Raw genomic sequence first — 17,660 nt, forward strand, 5'->3', positions numbered from 1 at the left:
TGGATTATGAATCTGCTGTTGGATTTCTATAGCTGAGTTTTCTTTCTTTCTTTTTTCCTCATGTTGAACTTAAAAGCTTGAGAACTGAGAATTGTTCATATATTTTATCTATATTTGGGAACAATAAGAGAAAGCTTTCTATAGCTGGGATTATAACTGCTGTGTTGTTAGAGAACTTGGAAGAAAGCCATTGCTACTGGATTATAATTGTTGTGCTTTGAAGATATTGAATTTGGTACTGTCCACAATGGCTTCAAGAGGGAAGAAGGATGAGGAAAAGGAAAGAGAATCAACAAGAACTTCTATAGAACCTGCTGAGGGGGGTGGAGACATGAAAAAAGTATTAGATGCAATTGCTGCATTAAGCCACCAGATGGACCAAAGGGACATAAAAATGAATGAAAAAACAGACAACTTAAAGAAGGAATTGACTCAAGAATTTAGAAATGAGGTCCAGAAAGTGAAGGATGTGTTTGATAACTTATCAACTGACCTTAAGAATACTCAAGGACATGTACAGTTGTTAGAAATTAAGTCAGAAACAGCTACTAAAGATATTGATCGAAATTTGGATGCTATTGCACTAGCAGAAATGAGGGAGAAAGAATTTATATTGAGGTTGAGGTCAGTAATGGAAAATCCTGGGGAAGATGTAAGAAAACTCATCATTACCTCATTAGCACAATTTTTGGAGATGAAAGATCTAGATTCTGAAATAGACAAAGTCTTTAGAGTCAATTCATGTTTTGCCAGAGAAAAAAAGGTCTCAAGAGATATATTGATCTATTTTGTACAGAAGGTTACAAGGGAACAAATCCTGAAAAAACACTATGATGATGGATTGAGTATTGCAGGCAAAAAGGTGATTGTTTTAAAAGAAATACCTTTAAGAATGTTGAGAAAAAGAAAGGATTACTCCTTTACAGATAAATTAAAGCAACATGGTATTCTTTTCAGATGGGAGAGACTAGAAGGAGTATCTTTTACGTACAAAGAGCAAAGATTTAGAACAAATTCCACTTTAAAGGCAGAAGCCTTTTTGGAAAAATATAAGATAGACTTTTGTGATACTGATAAAGAATTAGAAGAAAAAGAAAAGATTACAAAAGATATCGAAACCAGTGAGGATTTATCAAAGCTTGGGGCTTCTGGAGTGGATTATAAAAGACTTTAATACAAATATACTTATGGATTACAAATATTTAACTTGGAATATAAATGGAGCAAATGCTCCCCAAAAAAGAAAGACAATTTTTCACTTTTCAAAGAAATTGAACTTGGATATAATCTGTTTGCAAGAGATTCATATTTGTAAAAAGGGCATTAAGTACTTGGTTCAGAAACAAACTAGAGAAGAATTCATATCGGCTGGACCAAAAAAGACTAAAGGAGTTGTTTTGTATATACAATCAAAATTGAATCCACAATTGATAGTGACTGATGACGGAGGAAGATATGTGGCAGTTAAAGTTAGTATACAAGGGGTTAAAACACTAGTTGTTGGATTGTATGCCCCAAATGTTGATAAAGGTATATTCTATAAAAATTTAATGGACAAATTGATGGACTTACAATATGAGAATTGGTGCCTCATGGGTGATTGGAATGGGGTGATCTCTCCAATGGAAGACAAACAGTCCCCAAGGGAGCTGAGACTTAAACAAGGAAAACTACCCCAAACATTCTTTGATTTGAAAGACATGTTGGACTTACAGTACAAGATATTTGGAGACTTTTAAATGGAAATTCTAGGGAATACACATATTTTTCTGAGAGATTTAAATCCTTTTCTCAAATAGATATGTTTTTCATTTCTAAAACTCTGATGATGGATGTTATTAAAGTTGAAATATTACCTAAGACTTTTTCAGATCACAACCCAGTTAAGTTGACTATTAAAGGGAAAAAGAGTACATTTCGATGGAGATTAAATGAGACAATTTTACGGAAAAATGAAATAGTTGATACTTGTAAAAAAAAGATAAGAGAGTTTTTTCAACTGAATATGAATAAAGGCACTAATACACAGACTGTTTGGGATGCTAGTAAGGCTTACATGAGAGGTTATTTCATTCAGTACAACGCCCAGCTGAAGAGGAAAAAGATGCAACTGATTTTAGGTGAAATTAAAAATAAAGAGATTGAGATGAGAAATAATCCATTGGATGAGACTTTGAATACACAAATTAAATTTCTACAAAAACAAATGTCAGTGTTAATGATACAGGAATTAGAAACTCAGTTGAAATTTACGAAACAGAAATATTTTGAATTTGCAAATAAACCAGGTAGATGGCTACTTCAGAAATTGTGTAAACAAAGATAGAAAAGACTAATTTCTAAAATACAACATGATGGGAAAACTTCAATGGACAATGCAGGCATTCAAGAGGCCTTTTTTTGTTATTACTCATCATTATATAAAAAACAAGATGTTCATCCAGATGATATTGATAAATATCTGTCTAAACAAAAATTACCTATTCTTACTGATCAACAGAGAAAATTACTTAATGATCCCATAACATTAGAGAAAATGTTAACTGCCTTTAAGAAAATTAATTGTGGAAAAGCACCTGGCCGAGATGGTTTGTCAGCGGCCTACTATAAATATTTTGAGGAGGAGCTTCGTCTTCCTTTACAAATGACTATGAATTCGATTTTGGAAACAGGTGTAATGCCAGAAACTTGGAAAGAAGCCCATATCACTTTGATTCCAAAAGACCAACAGGATTTGACTTTGACAAACAATTACAGACCAATATCTTTATTGAATAATGATTATAAGATATTTACAACAGTCCTAGCAGAAAGAATGAAGAATATTCTTGTAAAATGTATCCATCAGGATCAAGCAGGATTTTTACCAAAAAGACAAATCAGAGATAACATTCGAAATGTTCTGGATATGCTAGAATATCTGGAACAACATTATGAAAAACAAGCAGCCTTGATATTCTTGGACGCTGAAAAAGTCTTTGATAATTTAAATTGGTCTTTTATGTTTAAAGTTTTGGATTTTATGAAATTTGGGGAAAACTATGTTAAATGGATTAAATCAATATATACACCACAAACTAATTGTTAATGGAGATTTTACTAAACCATGTGAAATTCAAAAAGGTATGAGACAAGGATGTCCCTTGTCTCCATTATTATTTATATTGGTGTTAGAAGTATTGCTTAGAGATATTAGATAAGCTGATAATATTTTGGGTATAAGAGTCAAAAAGAAGAATATAAGCTAAGAGCTTTCGCTGACGACCTAGTCATTACCTTAGAAAACCCACTGGATGGGATTGAACTGCTAATGCAAAAATTGAGAGACTTTGGGTCGCTTGCAGGGCTCAAAGTAAATATACAGAAAACAATGGTTTTAACTAAGAATATGGATCATTACCGACAAAAGAAATTGAATGAATTAACTGGATTTACAATAGAGAAAAAAATAAAATACCTGGGAGTATATTTGACATCAAAGAATGCTGGTTTATTTCAGAATAATTATGTTCCACTTTGGACAGATATTAAAAAAGACTTAGATCGATGGGGAAAGTTACAATTGTCGTTACTAGGAAGAATATCAGTGATTAAAATGAATATTTTGCCACGAATCCTATATCTGTTTCAGACAATTCCAATATTAACTTCAGAAGCACCTTTTAAACAATGGCAACGTGATATCTCTAAGTTTATATGGCAAGGGAAAAAAACAAGAATAAAATATAAAGTTTTACAAGATGTGAAAGAAAGAGGTGGTTTGAGTCTTCCGGATTTGAAACTGTACTATGTAGCTTGCTGTTTAGTATGACTTAAAGAATGGATAACCTTGAGAAATGAAAAATTATTAAATTTGGAAGGCCACGATTTGAGATTTGGATGGCATGGCTATTTGTGGTATGATAAAGTTAATGTGGACTTTAAAAATCACTATATTAGAAGATCTGTATTAAAAGTTTGGAATAAATGTAGACCACTTTTATGCCCTAAGATGCCAATGTGGACCTCTACACAAGAAGCTTTTTATAGAACTGAAACAAGAGATAAAGATAAATGGATGAGATACCAAGATTTATTAGAAAAAGAACAAGGAGAATACAAATTAAATCAAAAGAACAATTGGTTTCAGAAGGATATACCTTTCAATGGCTTTCCTATATGCAGTATAAAGAAAAATTTTAAATTGATAAAAAGGAATTTGGATTTGAACAGAATAAATCAAAATTTGAAATTCAATTATGTGAAACAGATGAACATTTAATAGCAAAAATGTACAAATTATTGTTGAGAGAAGAAATGGTTGAAGAACAAGTTAAAGAATGCATGATTAAATGGGCAAAAAATATTGGTCATAATATACATATGCAGCAATGGGAAATATGTGGTCTAAAGGATTAAAATTTACTCTACGTTATATCTTGAAAGAAAATTTCTATAAAATGATGTTTTGATGGTATAGGACACCCCAAAGACTATCAAAGATGTATGGGACAATTTCCAACGTTTGTTGGAAATGTAATCAACAAGAGGGGTCATTCTACCATATGTGGTGGACATGCAAAATTGGAAAGAAATTTTGGATTGAAATACAAATGTTGATGCAGAGCATACTACAAATACAGATTCCACTTAAACCAGAATTATTCCTGTTGGGGATAATAGACTTTCAAATAGTAAAATATCTTATTAGAATTACTCAATACATGATTACCGCAGCAAGACTTCTTTATGCACAATTTTGGAAAACCCAGACACTACCAACAATACAAGAATGGTTGTTAAAACTGATGGACATGGCAGAAAATGACAAACTGACTTGCTTATTAAAAGAAAACTCAAACAATTACTATCTTAAAGAATGGAAACCATTGGGCTATTTGCAAAATGCAGGTGGGGTGAAGCTTACATGGGGATTTGAAGATTAGATTATAAATGTAATGGGATATATTTAGACAAAGAATTATACTTCTTTAATGTATTAAAAACTAGCACTTACGATAGCCTTATTATTTCTAAGACCAGAGATAGATTGAAAGTTATCTATTTTTCATGCCTTTTCTTCTTTTACTTTACTTCATTTTTTCTTTTCCTTTTCTTTATATTTTGTATTTCACATTTTCTTTTCTATTTCTAACTTTTAAATATGTATCTTTAAAATCTCAATAAAATATTATTAAAAAAAAGGCACAAAATTTAGTTTTAGGACACCTCTTGGCTTTATATGTACCTCATGCTGTAAAGGCTATTTTAATCATGGCAACACTCAACATTTTTCTGCCCAGTGATTAACTCATTATGAAACACTCCTTATTGCTGCTGAAAATGTGTCTATTCATCAATGTTCTACTCTGCTGCCACTCTGTTGCCTTTACTCACTGATGGCATACCTCATGACTATGAATTTCTTATTTCTTCTGACCTCCCCTCATGCTGATCTTTCTGACCAACCTTTACAAAATCCTCATTTTTTTTAACTGACAAGTCTGATTTGTTTAATGGTCAAGGGGGTCAAAATGCTGGTTATTCTGTCTGTACAGATAATCCCTGAGTTACAACAGCAATTGGGACCGGGATTGCTGTCATTAAGCAATGCAGTCATAAAGCAGGACATCATGTGAATGTGTTGTTTAGCAATGGCAATCCATGCAGTCCCGATTGTTGTCATAACCCCAAGACACGTGGATCATTAAGTGGGGAGTGGAGGAAGTCCCAGATAAGGAGCATGGGGGTACCGCAGGGGGGTGGGGGAGGCCCGGTGCAGGCCATGTGTAAGTTGGGGGGTGCTGTACTGAGCCTTGAGCAAAGGGGGCCAGGGAAAGAGGATGCGGGGTGCATATGTGCAAGCGTAGAAAGGCTGGGGAAAGAGGGCACAGGATGCATGTATGCGAGTGCAGGGAGGCTGGAGAAGGAAGGTGCTGGTGGGTGTGTACATGTGTGCAAGCACAAGGAGGCCTAGGGAAGAAGGGCACTGGTGGGTGCATGCATGTGTGTGCATGCAGGAAGGTCCAGGGAATGAGGGTGCTAGTGGGTGTGTACATGTGTGCGAGTGCAGAAAGGTCCAGAGAAGGAGGGCGCTGGTAGGTGTGTACATGTGTGCGAGCACAGGGAGGCCAAGGAAGGAAGACTCAGTGCATGTGAGCAAGTGAAGTGGGGAAGGAGGATGCATGCAAGCGAAGAAAGGCTGAGGGGTGGGGGAGACTTACCTGAGCAGCTTGTGATCTCCCCTACCAGCTTCCCCATTAACTTTGCTTGTGGGAAGCTGGCAAAGAAGATCAGCAATGGTGATCACATGACTGCAGGAGGCTGCAACCGGTCGTAAGTGCAAGCTGGGTACAAACGCTTGAATTTTGATCATGTGACCATGGGGGTGCTGTAATGGCTGGAACTTTGAGGACTGGACGTAAGTCCCTTCATTCAGTGCCACTGTAACTTCAAACAGTTGCTGAATGAATGGTCATAACCTAAGGACTACCTTTACTTCTTTCAAAGTTGTGAAGCTTATTCTCTGCCCAATGTGCATAGTGCTCAAATTGCTGAAGGTATTCCTTTGACTTGTGCCTGTATTTAGCTGCTGCTTATTCTGTAACCATTTATACTGACTCTCATTACACTTTTGGAATTTGCCATGCAAGTGGGCAAATTTGGAAGCACCAAGGCTTTCTCACTTCTTCTGGCCACTTGGCTGCAAATGCCCAGTGGGTTTCTGCTCTTTGGATGTTATACTTTTACTCCCAGGAATTGCTGTTATTCATTGTCCTGGACACTCTTCTTCTGGTGATGAAATTTCCCATGGAAATGCTTTGGTTGATCAAGCTGCCTGTACTGCTGATTTATATGGATCTTCAATTCCACCCTCTTATCTTCCTCCTTTACAGTTAGGTCAATGGGTTAATGTTACTTCAGTAATCTTTGTAAATTGCATGACACTCTTACTTCACGAGAGATTGCTAAATGGTACCATTTGCTGTAATGGAGTTTGGTAGTCTCCTGATGGTTGCCATATGGCCCCCTACCTCTTTGCTGCCTTCGCTTGTCTGTGAGGCCCACTTACATGGCCATGTGTCCAAAGGAGGGATTACAGCAATTATTTCAGAAACCTGGTGTGCTCTAGGAATATATCAGGCTGCAAAAGCAGTTACAAGCAATTGCTCAAGTTGTTTGAAGTTTAATATTAGCCATAATAGGCAAAAATCACTAGTGGCAGCATCTTGGGTTTATGTGCCCTTTCAAAGGTTGCAAATTGACTATGCAGATATGCCACCTTGTCAAGGTTACAATCATTTGCTGGTAATTGTATGCACTTTTTCTAAGGGGGTTGAGGCCCACCCCAATAAGAAAGCTGATACTGCCTCTGTAATAAAATTATTAAAGGAAGTGGTCCACAGAGTGGTATCTTATGTAGTGAAATCTGACAAAGGTAGTCACTTCACTAGTATATTTAGTCTTGGGTTAATGACCACTCATTCAGTGACTGTTCAAAGTTACAACGGCACTCAATGAGGGGGACTTATGACCAGTCCTCAAAGTTGCGGCCATCACAGCATCTCATGGTCACATGATCACAATTTGGGCACTTAGCAACCATCTCGCACTTAATGGTCCTCAAGTTATGACAGTAATTGGGACCACAATTTCCATCGCTAAGCAATGCGGTTCTAAAGCATGACATCATGTGACCATACCACTTAGCAATGGCAGTCCCAGCGGTCCTTAAGGATGATTAAGCGAGGACCACGGGTGGTTAAAGCAAGGACCTCATGTGACTGTGACTTGCAACTTCCTGCTGGCTTCCAACAAGCAAAGTCAATGGGAAAACTGGCAGGAGATCACAAGTTGCTTCCGCAAATTACCATGACACAGTTACATTTGCATGTTCTTTAGCATAAAAGGTTAGGTTACTTTGTGTTAGGGGTCCTTCATTCAGCCTGTTTTCTGGTTAGGCACCACATTCGATTAAATGTTTATTGTTGTGATGGAATGGAATTATGAAGGCCAAACTCAGGGAGGGAAACATGCTCTTTCGTCTCCTAAGGGGCGAGGAAGAGATAAGAGGATGAGGCTGGCACCTCCCTGAGGAATTCACTCTGTTTTGACTGGCTGACTTTGGGAACTGAGGTTTCAGTCTGGGAAGATTGATGTCAGGCCTAGCCCAAGGAACTCCAGGAGATCATGTAGATTCAGTTCAGCAATGTTTATTAGCTACAACCTCTAGCAAGAATCTTCCCAGACTGAAACCTCCGTTCCCAAAGTCAGCCAGTCAAAACAGAGTGAATTCCTCAGGGAGGTGCCAGCCTCATCCTCTTATCTCTTCCTCTCCCCTCAGGAGACGAAAGAGCATGTTTCCCTCCCTGAGTTTGGCCTTCATAATTCCATTCCATCACAATTGTTTTGCAATTGCAAAGTAAAATACTGGTTGTTTAGGCTATCTCTAGTTGTTGTTTTTTTAAGTAAATTCATGATAGGGGGAGCTTTGAAACCTAAAGGCCAGTAATAATATTAGTTTGTTGCTCAGCGGCTATCTAAATTAACCAGACAATGGTAGGAAAACAACCAGTATCTTTGCAATTGCAAAGAAGTTTTAAATACAAGTGTAAGGATTTAAAAAAAATCTTTTGGAATAAACAACAAATGGGTGATTTTAAAAAGTTACAAAAGCAGTCACTCTTTTTTCAGGCTTCTATATGAACCTGAAAAAGTATGGCTGCTCCAAAATTCCCATCAACTTTTATACACTGACTTCTTAGATATATTGATCCAACTGGTGTGTGTATATGTGTGGGATAGCATACATGTATGTATGTTTACACATTTCTTTTATAGCAATGGTCAGCTTTTGTAAAACATAATTTTCCTTTATTTTAGAGCGTGTTTTATTGAATGATTCCAAGTTGAACAATTTGTGTTAACCAGTATATATGTATTCTTTTTTCCCCCTTAAACACAGTGCCCTTAAAAAGGAACCACATACAATATCTGAAATACATTAGGCAATATAATGAAAAGTACTACATACCTGAAGACATTTATCCTATTTTTGTACAGGTAGGTTTCAATTAGTGTGGTTAATGAATCCCACAAAATAGTCACATTATTCAAATTAGCACTATTCCAATTCATATTTTTATAGAAAATATGGTAACTGGTTCCAGCTCAGTGGAAATAGGCAATGAAAATTTTTAAACATAAACATTACAGTAAGGAATAAAAAGAATATACTTATAAGTTAAATTTATGGTTAAGAGAGTTGCAGAGTAGTTATAGAAAGTGAAATAAAAACAAAAAAATTCTATTGTAGATTCAGGCATTCCAACATCTCGTCCTATTTTAGCATTGGTATGACCACATTCATGTCATTCAATTACATCAAATTTTTGCTCTTCTTAATCTTCTTCTTTTTTAAAACTAGTACTGTGTTCCTCTGATGAAATCTTCCTTTTCTCCATTTTGCACACATGAATATTAGCAGCATCTAAAATCCCAACCACATGCACTAGCCTCAATTATGCACACACTAGCCTTGCATTAACTGAAATTTTGGGATGCATTAAACACAACCTGGTATCAATTTACAATTCACACTAAATAAAATATAGCATTATTCGAACTCTCACTAATAGTGACCTGTGATTATTTGGAACAATGTAATTTCTATAATTCATCAGCTAAACAGTATTCACCAGGGCTGTTGAGTGCTTCAGATTTGAAGCCAAAAAAGTCCTTCATCAAAGTGTGCACTGTATAAATGGAGAGCCTGTGTACAGCTTCTTAAATTAACTGTGTAATCATGGGAAAATCATATTTGATTTAAGGAGTTTTAGATAGGTGCTACTTTTGCAGGTCTAGAGTCTCTGAAGCACCTTTCTACTGTATTGCACTTTTATTTCCCAAGTTTCAATAAAAAGCCAATAAGAAGACTTGAGATGAGACTTCTGATGAATAGCAGATGTATTTTGATCAAGACACAGCTGGGTGACCCCAATCAACACATTAACAAGAGATGTTGATGGAATCACACCTCACAAAACAAACATCAGAGGCTTTATAGACATTTAAATCTGTAATCAGATAGTACATCCCCTCATACCCATACAAGGGATTTTTGGGGCGGTCTGAGCAAGTGAAAGGTGGTTCTTAGGAAGGTAAACTTAAATGTAACTTTTTCTTCTGGTTACCAAGGGAATGGCATACCAGATTCTTCTTATCTTTCTCTAGAATGTAGGGCCTCACAACTGTTGCAAAAAGCTTGGTACAACATTGAGCTTGTACTCGGCTAATTGCTTATTCGAAGACAATCGGGCATTCAGCAAAGAGATAAGGGGGAGGGGGAAGAAACCAGTGCTCTTTACAAAACAAAAGCAAGTTAACCCTTTAGAAATAGAGTGCACTGTTACAGGTATGGTTATACATTATGTGAAGCATATATATATATATATATATATATATATATATATATAAAATATATATATAAAATTGTGTATATATAGAATATAAAATTGTGTATCAAAATAATGCCCTTCATTTCCTCCCTTTGCTTTTGAACATAAGATGCTTCTTATGTAGTCAGTTAATTAAGCAAAATACATCATTAACAGATTCATTGGTTAGTAAGTCAGCAAAAGCTTAAAGGGACAAAGGTAAACAATTAGTCAATGTTTATGAATTTATCAATGGAACACAGTCCTTGGGAATAGGCTTAAGGACCAATATTGTCGCTGGTTTGTTAGCTGAGGGGGGGGGAAGCCACCACAGTCATGTCAGCTACTGCAGACATCACTAATTTTCTCACTAAAGGAACTATACATGGAATGAATATTAATCCAGCAACTGAACATAACAGCAAAAATAATACCTGTTTTATCCAGGCGCTTCCAGGTAGCCAGAAAAACCATTGGTCTGCATTTGCAAGTCTTTGCCTTATCTCAGAAGCTTTTTCTTGCAGGTCTTTAACAACCTGTCGAACTACTCCTGATTTGTTGGTGTAAAAACAGCACTCTTCTTCCAAAAAGAGACAGAGGCCCCCTTTCTCAGCTGTGAGAAGATCCAGGCCTCATCTGTTTTGAAGAACTACAGCTGCTAATGAATCCAGTTGGTTCTGGAGTTCTAGTACTCCTTGTGCAATTTGATCCAGGCTACTTTGGAAATCTTTTGAGAGTTGTTGAAATGCGATAGCAGAGTGGGTTATTCCGGCAATCTCAGTTCCCTTGGCTACTCCTATAGCTATTAACAAGGGAAGAAGGAGTGGGAATCTTTTCTTCTGAATGTGTCCTACCAAAGGGATTGGCGGGTCTTGCTTATTTATAATAACTCCAATATCAGGAGACAGGAAGGCTAAAGTACATATTCCTTCCCAGTCAAGGGGCAGGCATCAGAATGCCTTGTTCCCACAGAGAAAGAAAACTCCTCCCTCTTCCAGGCATGGTCTCAAAGTGAATTCAAAATCTTTTTCCTGGGTACTGTCACTGAATTTCACAGTGTAAGTCTCAGTCACATACATTCCAGCCAATGGTTGAACCCCTTTTTGTGGGCTTACAGGGGCTTCCATTGATTTGTTTACTACCACGCCTGGCAGGGAAGGGTCCACAAAATATGAGTCTTCCCATTGTCCCTCTTGGGATCTTTGGGGAATAGGGAAACAATCCTTTCCCTTCTTGCCCTTTAAGAGCCAAGGGAGGAAATCAAACTGGTCATAAGCAGGTTTATTCAGACACCTGTTCTCTCTCATTTTTCCTTGCAGAATAGTTACTCTGGATCCTTTGGTTAAATACACATCTTTGAGCTGTTTTGTGACTTCATGCATAGCTTTCACCATTGTGAAAGTATGATCACGAACCATTGAAACTACCATGGCACAAGCATTCACATCAATTCTCCCCACTTCCACTCGTCTCTTGGGTTCATGGGGATCATGACTCTGAACACACATTGGTGTTTTATCTAGCATTTCTACTCCAATTACAACAGGCCCATCTATGGGGGGGCCTTGCTTTAGTCCCATTCTCAATATCATCCTCTTAAGTGTATCAAAATAAGATCGAGCAAGTCCACTTGGGGGTCTTTCTCCTGTGAAAACCAATTTAGTCTTGAGTTTGTACCACCATTCTGCTGAGACAGGAAGGGCTTGGTGAACCCCTGGGGTTATAGGTAAACATATCCAACAATCCTTTGCTAATTCAGGGTTACCTTCCTGCAGCAGATTTTGGGACAAAGCCACAGTGTCATAAATGTAAGTCTTATTAGACTATAAACGGAACACAAACTCCTCTATATCTTTTCTGCGTATTACCTTATAAGTAGGTGCTGGTGGTGGTGGTGGTCTTCGAAGTCCAAACCTTTCAATATAAGCATCAGTATTGTCAGTCAAGATAAACACTTCAATTATCAATAGACTTATGATCAGATTTTTCAGACACACACTCTTTGATCTGTCCCTGTGCATCCAAAGCATTAAGACATCCGCCCTCCAGAAAATAGTAATCAGACCCATCTTTATCCCTTCCCCAAAAGGTGCGGGGAAACCAACAACAAGTGAAAAGTATTCCAAAACAAACAATCAACACAATGAAAACAATGTCAGTTTCACAACTTGGGTTGTGACCAAGCCAGCACATGTAGGGGTTTGTGTGGCTGGGAAAGTCTATGGTTTCAAATCTTCTGTTCCTGAATTAGGCCTCTACTGGTGGACCTAATTAGTCCTTGAAAAGATCTGCTGGTGAAGCTGGAGAGCGCTGCAATTTTAGTTTAAGTCCATCAACTGAGGAAACTTGCCACATCTCTGAGGGTTCCTCCACCTGCTTGATTCTGGAGCCGTGTATCCAGGCCTTAATGCCTTCAACTTTCACAGCTGTTGGGGTGCTCAGAAGAACTTGCTTCGGCTCGGACCACTTTGGATCTGTGCAGGATGGGGACAGCTCCTTAACTCTGACCCACTGGCCTGGCTGGGCGATGGGCAGTACGTCAGGAGCAATTGGCAAGGCGTCTCGGACCTGTAGTGAAATAGAACATAAAACCTGCGCCAGTTTCTGTAGATATTGAGAAATGTTCTTTTTACCTGTCCATACAGTTAGCACTTCATGTGATGCAAATGGTCTCCCATAAAGTATTTCAAAAGGGGACAATATCAGTGGCCCTCTGGGCATAGCTCTGATACATGTTAGAGCAAGGGGCAACACTTTAGGCCATGGTAACTGAGTCTCTTGACAAAGCTTGGCAAGCTGAGTCTTTAAAGAACGGTTCTTGGCCTCGCAGTGTTGGTCCTCTTTGGCCTCTGTAAGCCCTTGAAGGTTGGGCATCAGGCTTGGCATTCCACGAACATTTTTCCAGTGGCCAATTTGTCCACATTTTGCACATTGATCTTTCTGTAAGCATCTCTGAGAGGGAAGGAAAGAATCTGGCCTGGAAAAAGAGTCTTGCCTCTCTTTGCTTTGGGGCCGAATGGCCAGTGCAAGAAGAGATGCTTGCTTACACATCTTCTTGTCTTCTTTCTTTTCATCCTCTAACTCTCTCTGAGAATAAACAGTGAAAGCCATCTGGATAAGGGTTTCAAAATTTTGGGTGGATGGGGCAGGTAACTTCTGGAGTTTTTTCCTAATATCTGGAGCACTTTGGCCAACGAAAGCAGCTTTAATCATTCATTGGCAGGGGCTTCTGGGTCAAGATCAGTGAAGCGGTGGTAGCCATCTTTAAGGCGTATCAGGAATTCCATAGGGGATTCTTTGGGTTCCTGAACAATTTGATGGACACGATGAAAATTCACTGTCTTTGGCACACCCAATCGCAATCCCTGAAGGAAAGCAGTTCTAACCCTTTCCAAAACTAGTGCCCCATCTGGAGTATTGGGATTAGCCTCATAACTTGGCACCAGAACATCTTCAGCAGCTGGCCAAGCTCCAAGTGGGTGGCCAGCCTGCACATCCACATTTCTTGCAGCTGTGTATGCTTCAGTGGCTGCTTTAAGTACTTGACGCTTCTCTTCTGGTGATAAAAAGGCTGACATCAAAGTAAAAAGATCTGGGATGGTAGGTTTGTGAGTACAAATGATGCGTTGAACAAGATCCACATATTGCTGGGGAGACTCACGATAAGGAGGCAATCCTTCTCTCCAGTTAAACAAATCACTAGTAGTGAAAGGGGTGTGAATAAAAGCCAACTGGTTGCCCATTGGTACTTGTCTAAGAGGGGCAAGGAGATTAGGGTCCTGCCCCCATAGTGAAGCAACAAAAATATCAGGACAGTCAGTGTTGTAAACAAGTCCTGTCCTGGTATGTGAAGGGCTACTCACAGCCGCTGGTGACTGTGAAGCTGGCACTAAAGATTCTTGAGAAGCTGGCTGAACAGCAGCTGCAGAGGTTAAAGGCAGTGGGGGGGGGCAGTCCCAGCTGCGGGGGTTAATGCAGCAGCAGCAGAGCCCATTGGGGCTGGTGACAGAGATGCCTGCGGAGCCGCTGCTACAGGAGGTGGGGGAGGGGCCGTTGGAGTACAATAAGGGGGGGGGGAATTCCTCCTCCTCCTCTGTTTTGTGCTTTAGCTTTGTTTCTGTGTCCTGCTCAGCTCTCGGCTGCAGGGAAAAAAGTTTTACAGGGTTGGTTTTCAGCCCACATAGAACTTGAATGTCTGGGCGAAGGAAGAGGTTAAAGAAAAATTTAGCATATATCTCTTCCTCAATTCTGCCACTTGAAGCCAAAAAGCTGGCAAAAATATTTATGAACTCTCCATCAACAGTACCTTCTGGTGGCCAAAATCCTACATTTGGGCCAATATAATAATGTGGCCAAACAAGTTCACAAAAAGTTTTTAGTTTATTCTTTTTAAAACTCAATTTCATTGCAACTCTGGGTTTTAAAATGTCCCAGTGTTTGATAACACACTCAGCGGCTTAGGGCTTTTTCCGGCATAAAGCTTTCTGCCGCGGTTTCCTTCCTTGCTGTTTCACTCAGGCGGCTGTTGCTGTTCCCCATAGTGCCACCTAGTGGATTTTCTTCTTTTTCTTTTCTTTTTCCTTTTTCCTCTTTTTTTTTTTTTTTTTTCTTTTTCTAAGCCTTCTATTGACGTGAGTTATGGTGCTGCCTAGAGGATTTCTCGGGTTTTTCCTTCAACTCGGGATTCTTTGAGAAAGAACTGCACCGGAAAATTTCTCGGGCTGTTTTTTCCTCCCTGATCGTTTTTCCCTCGACGCAGGGCCTCAGCTCGGGATTTCTAGGAATTTCTCGGGCTGATTTTTCCTTCAATCAGCTCGGGGTCTGGCCAGAGTACCCTCCCTAATGTGAAATCCTTTTCCATGTAATGGTGCACCCTCCTACCTTGGAATCCTCCTCTAGGACAATATATTCCAACAATCACACATACTGCACTCACTTTGTGGGCAGATCCCTACTGGAAGTTTCCCACGTCTCATTCACGCACTCACAAGGCACCACTCCCCACCTAATAAAAACATACTCACCCTGCCCAAATCCACCTTTATACAACGGATGGGAGAAGTCTCAATTTTTCTTGTGCGTTCAGGCTCAGCAGGAGCGGAGTCTGCCGACAATGACCAGCACAAGGTCACTGGAAAACTTCCCAGGCACGCGCTTGACGTTGATAGAGGGTCTCCGTCGATTTCCTCCGTCTGCTGTTGTGAAGGCAGTGAGGGGGCTTAAAGCAGCCTCCCCAAGGAATCCCCGCCTTTGGGACTCCTGCCTGGCTCGCCAAAAATGTATGGCACTTTTATTTCCCAAGTTTCAATAAAAAGCCAATAAGAAGACTTGAGATGAGACTTCTGATGAATAGCAGATGTATTTTGATCAAGACACAGCTGGGTGACCCCAATCAACACATTAACAAGAGATGTTGATGGAATCACACCTCACAAAACAAACATCAGAGGCTTTATAGACATTTAAATCTGTAATCAGATAGTACATCCCCTCATACCCATACAAGGGATTTTTGGGGCGGTCTGAACAAGTGAAAGGTGGTTCTTAGGAAGGTAAACTTAAATGTAACTTTTTCTTCTGGTTACCAAGGGAATGGCATACCAGATTCTTCTTATCTTTCTCTAGAATGTAGGGCCTCACAACTGTTGCAAAAAGCTTGGTACAACATTGAGCTTGTACTCGGCTAATTGCTTATTCGAAGACAATCGGGCATTCAGCAAAGAGATAAGGGAGGGGGGGGAAGAAACCAGTGTTCTTTACAAAACAAAAGCAAGTTAACCCTTTAGAAATAAAATAGAGTGCACTGTTACAGGTATGGTTATACATTATGTGAAGTATATATATATATATATATATATATATATATATAGAATATAAAATTGTGTATATATAGAATATAAAATTGTGTATCAAAATAATGCCCTTCACTACCTTTGAATCCAAAGCACTGCACAACCCTAATATTCATCAGAACAAGAAGTAATTAGCATCGAATTAGATACAGATTTCTTTCAAATAAATGAAACAAAGATATCCATTTTCTCCTATTCTGTTTGATCTCAGAGGTATTACACACAAAACATTATGAAGTGGAGTATTAAATAAAAAGCAGTAAATCTGACAGATAAAAATCCAGACAGTGATATAACTTTGTTTTGCCTGATTCAGCACTTTAAAATAGCTAGATTTACAGATTAGCAGAGCTACAAGTTTGTTTTGATAAATTTGAGGTTTGTTTCCATTGTTAAAGAGGTACGAAAACACATTCACGAAGCTAGCGGTTTTAGAGGTAATTACATAGGAATGTCATCAGTTGAAGGAACTTAATTATGACCCTTTGCTATGCAAGATCAAAGTATAAATTAAGTCATGACATTTTATCACTGTGATAGTGATGGGGACTGAATTTGATAGTGGACCTGAGTATGTGGAAGTTGTACCTGCATATGAAGACATGGGGGAGGGGTAGCATATGAGAATGTGTGCATCTGTGATAGAAACTGTGTTCAGTGTTCTTGTCAAGAGTGATATATTCCTTCCCAATGACATTCTTGTCGAGAGTGATATATTTCTTCCCAATGACATGCCCATGCAATTTCTAAAGATAGTTATGTGCCTTATGACTTCCTTGTAACCCCCTTGCTTGTTTTTGTAGTCTTTAAGCTTTAAATATAGCTATACTATTTAATGCTTTCATTGTATCCTTGAAGATAAGAATGGTTGTATGATTTGTGATTTCTTTGATCCTATAGCAGAGATGGGAGAGACTAGTTGTGGTCAGTCTGATAAGGGGCCATGGCTGGGCCAACTGACAGGACATGCAAGATCTATATGCCTGTAATGTTATTATCCTGATAGGGTAAGAGAGATGGGGTTAAGATAAGTTTAAGATGGATAATGAGTAATAATTAATGTATAACCGGAAGGATGTCCATCTTTGGTTGAAGTCACAGTGACCTGATGTTTATAAGAAGTTAACCGGTTTCTTTGTTTAAACTGTCACGTGGATCCTGTGAAGAAAAAGTATATAAGCTATGTAAAATCTGTAATCAGGACTCCCTCCTTTCACTGGGAGTCTCCAGTTTGTTTAGAGTTCTAAAATAAAGTGGATAAAAAATCTGATTTTCGTCTTGGTGTTCTGTTTACCTCGTACCAAGTCCCAAACCTGGTAATTAGGGTCAATTGGCTGGACCCAAACAATAGAATAACCTCTCTCAAACTACTGTTCTTCCTAAAATTACAACT

The sequence above is a fragment of the Python bivittatus genome, unplaced genomic scaffold, assembly GCF_059951505.1.
Source record: "Python bivittatus isolate LINGU-HERP-01145 unplaced genomic scaffold, Pbiv_v1 ctg000000_np1212, whole genome shotgun sequence".
Lineage (NCBI taxonomy): Eukaryota > Metazoa > Chordata > Lepidosauria > Squamata > Pythonidae > Python > Python bivittatus.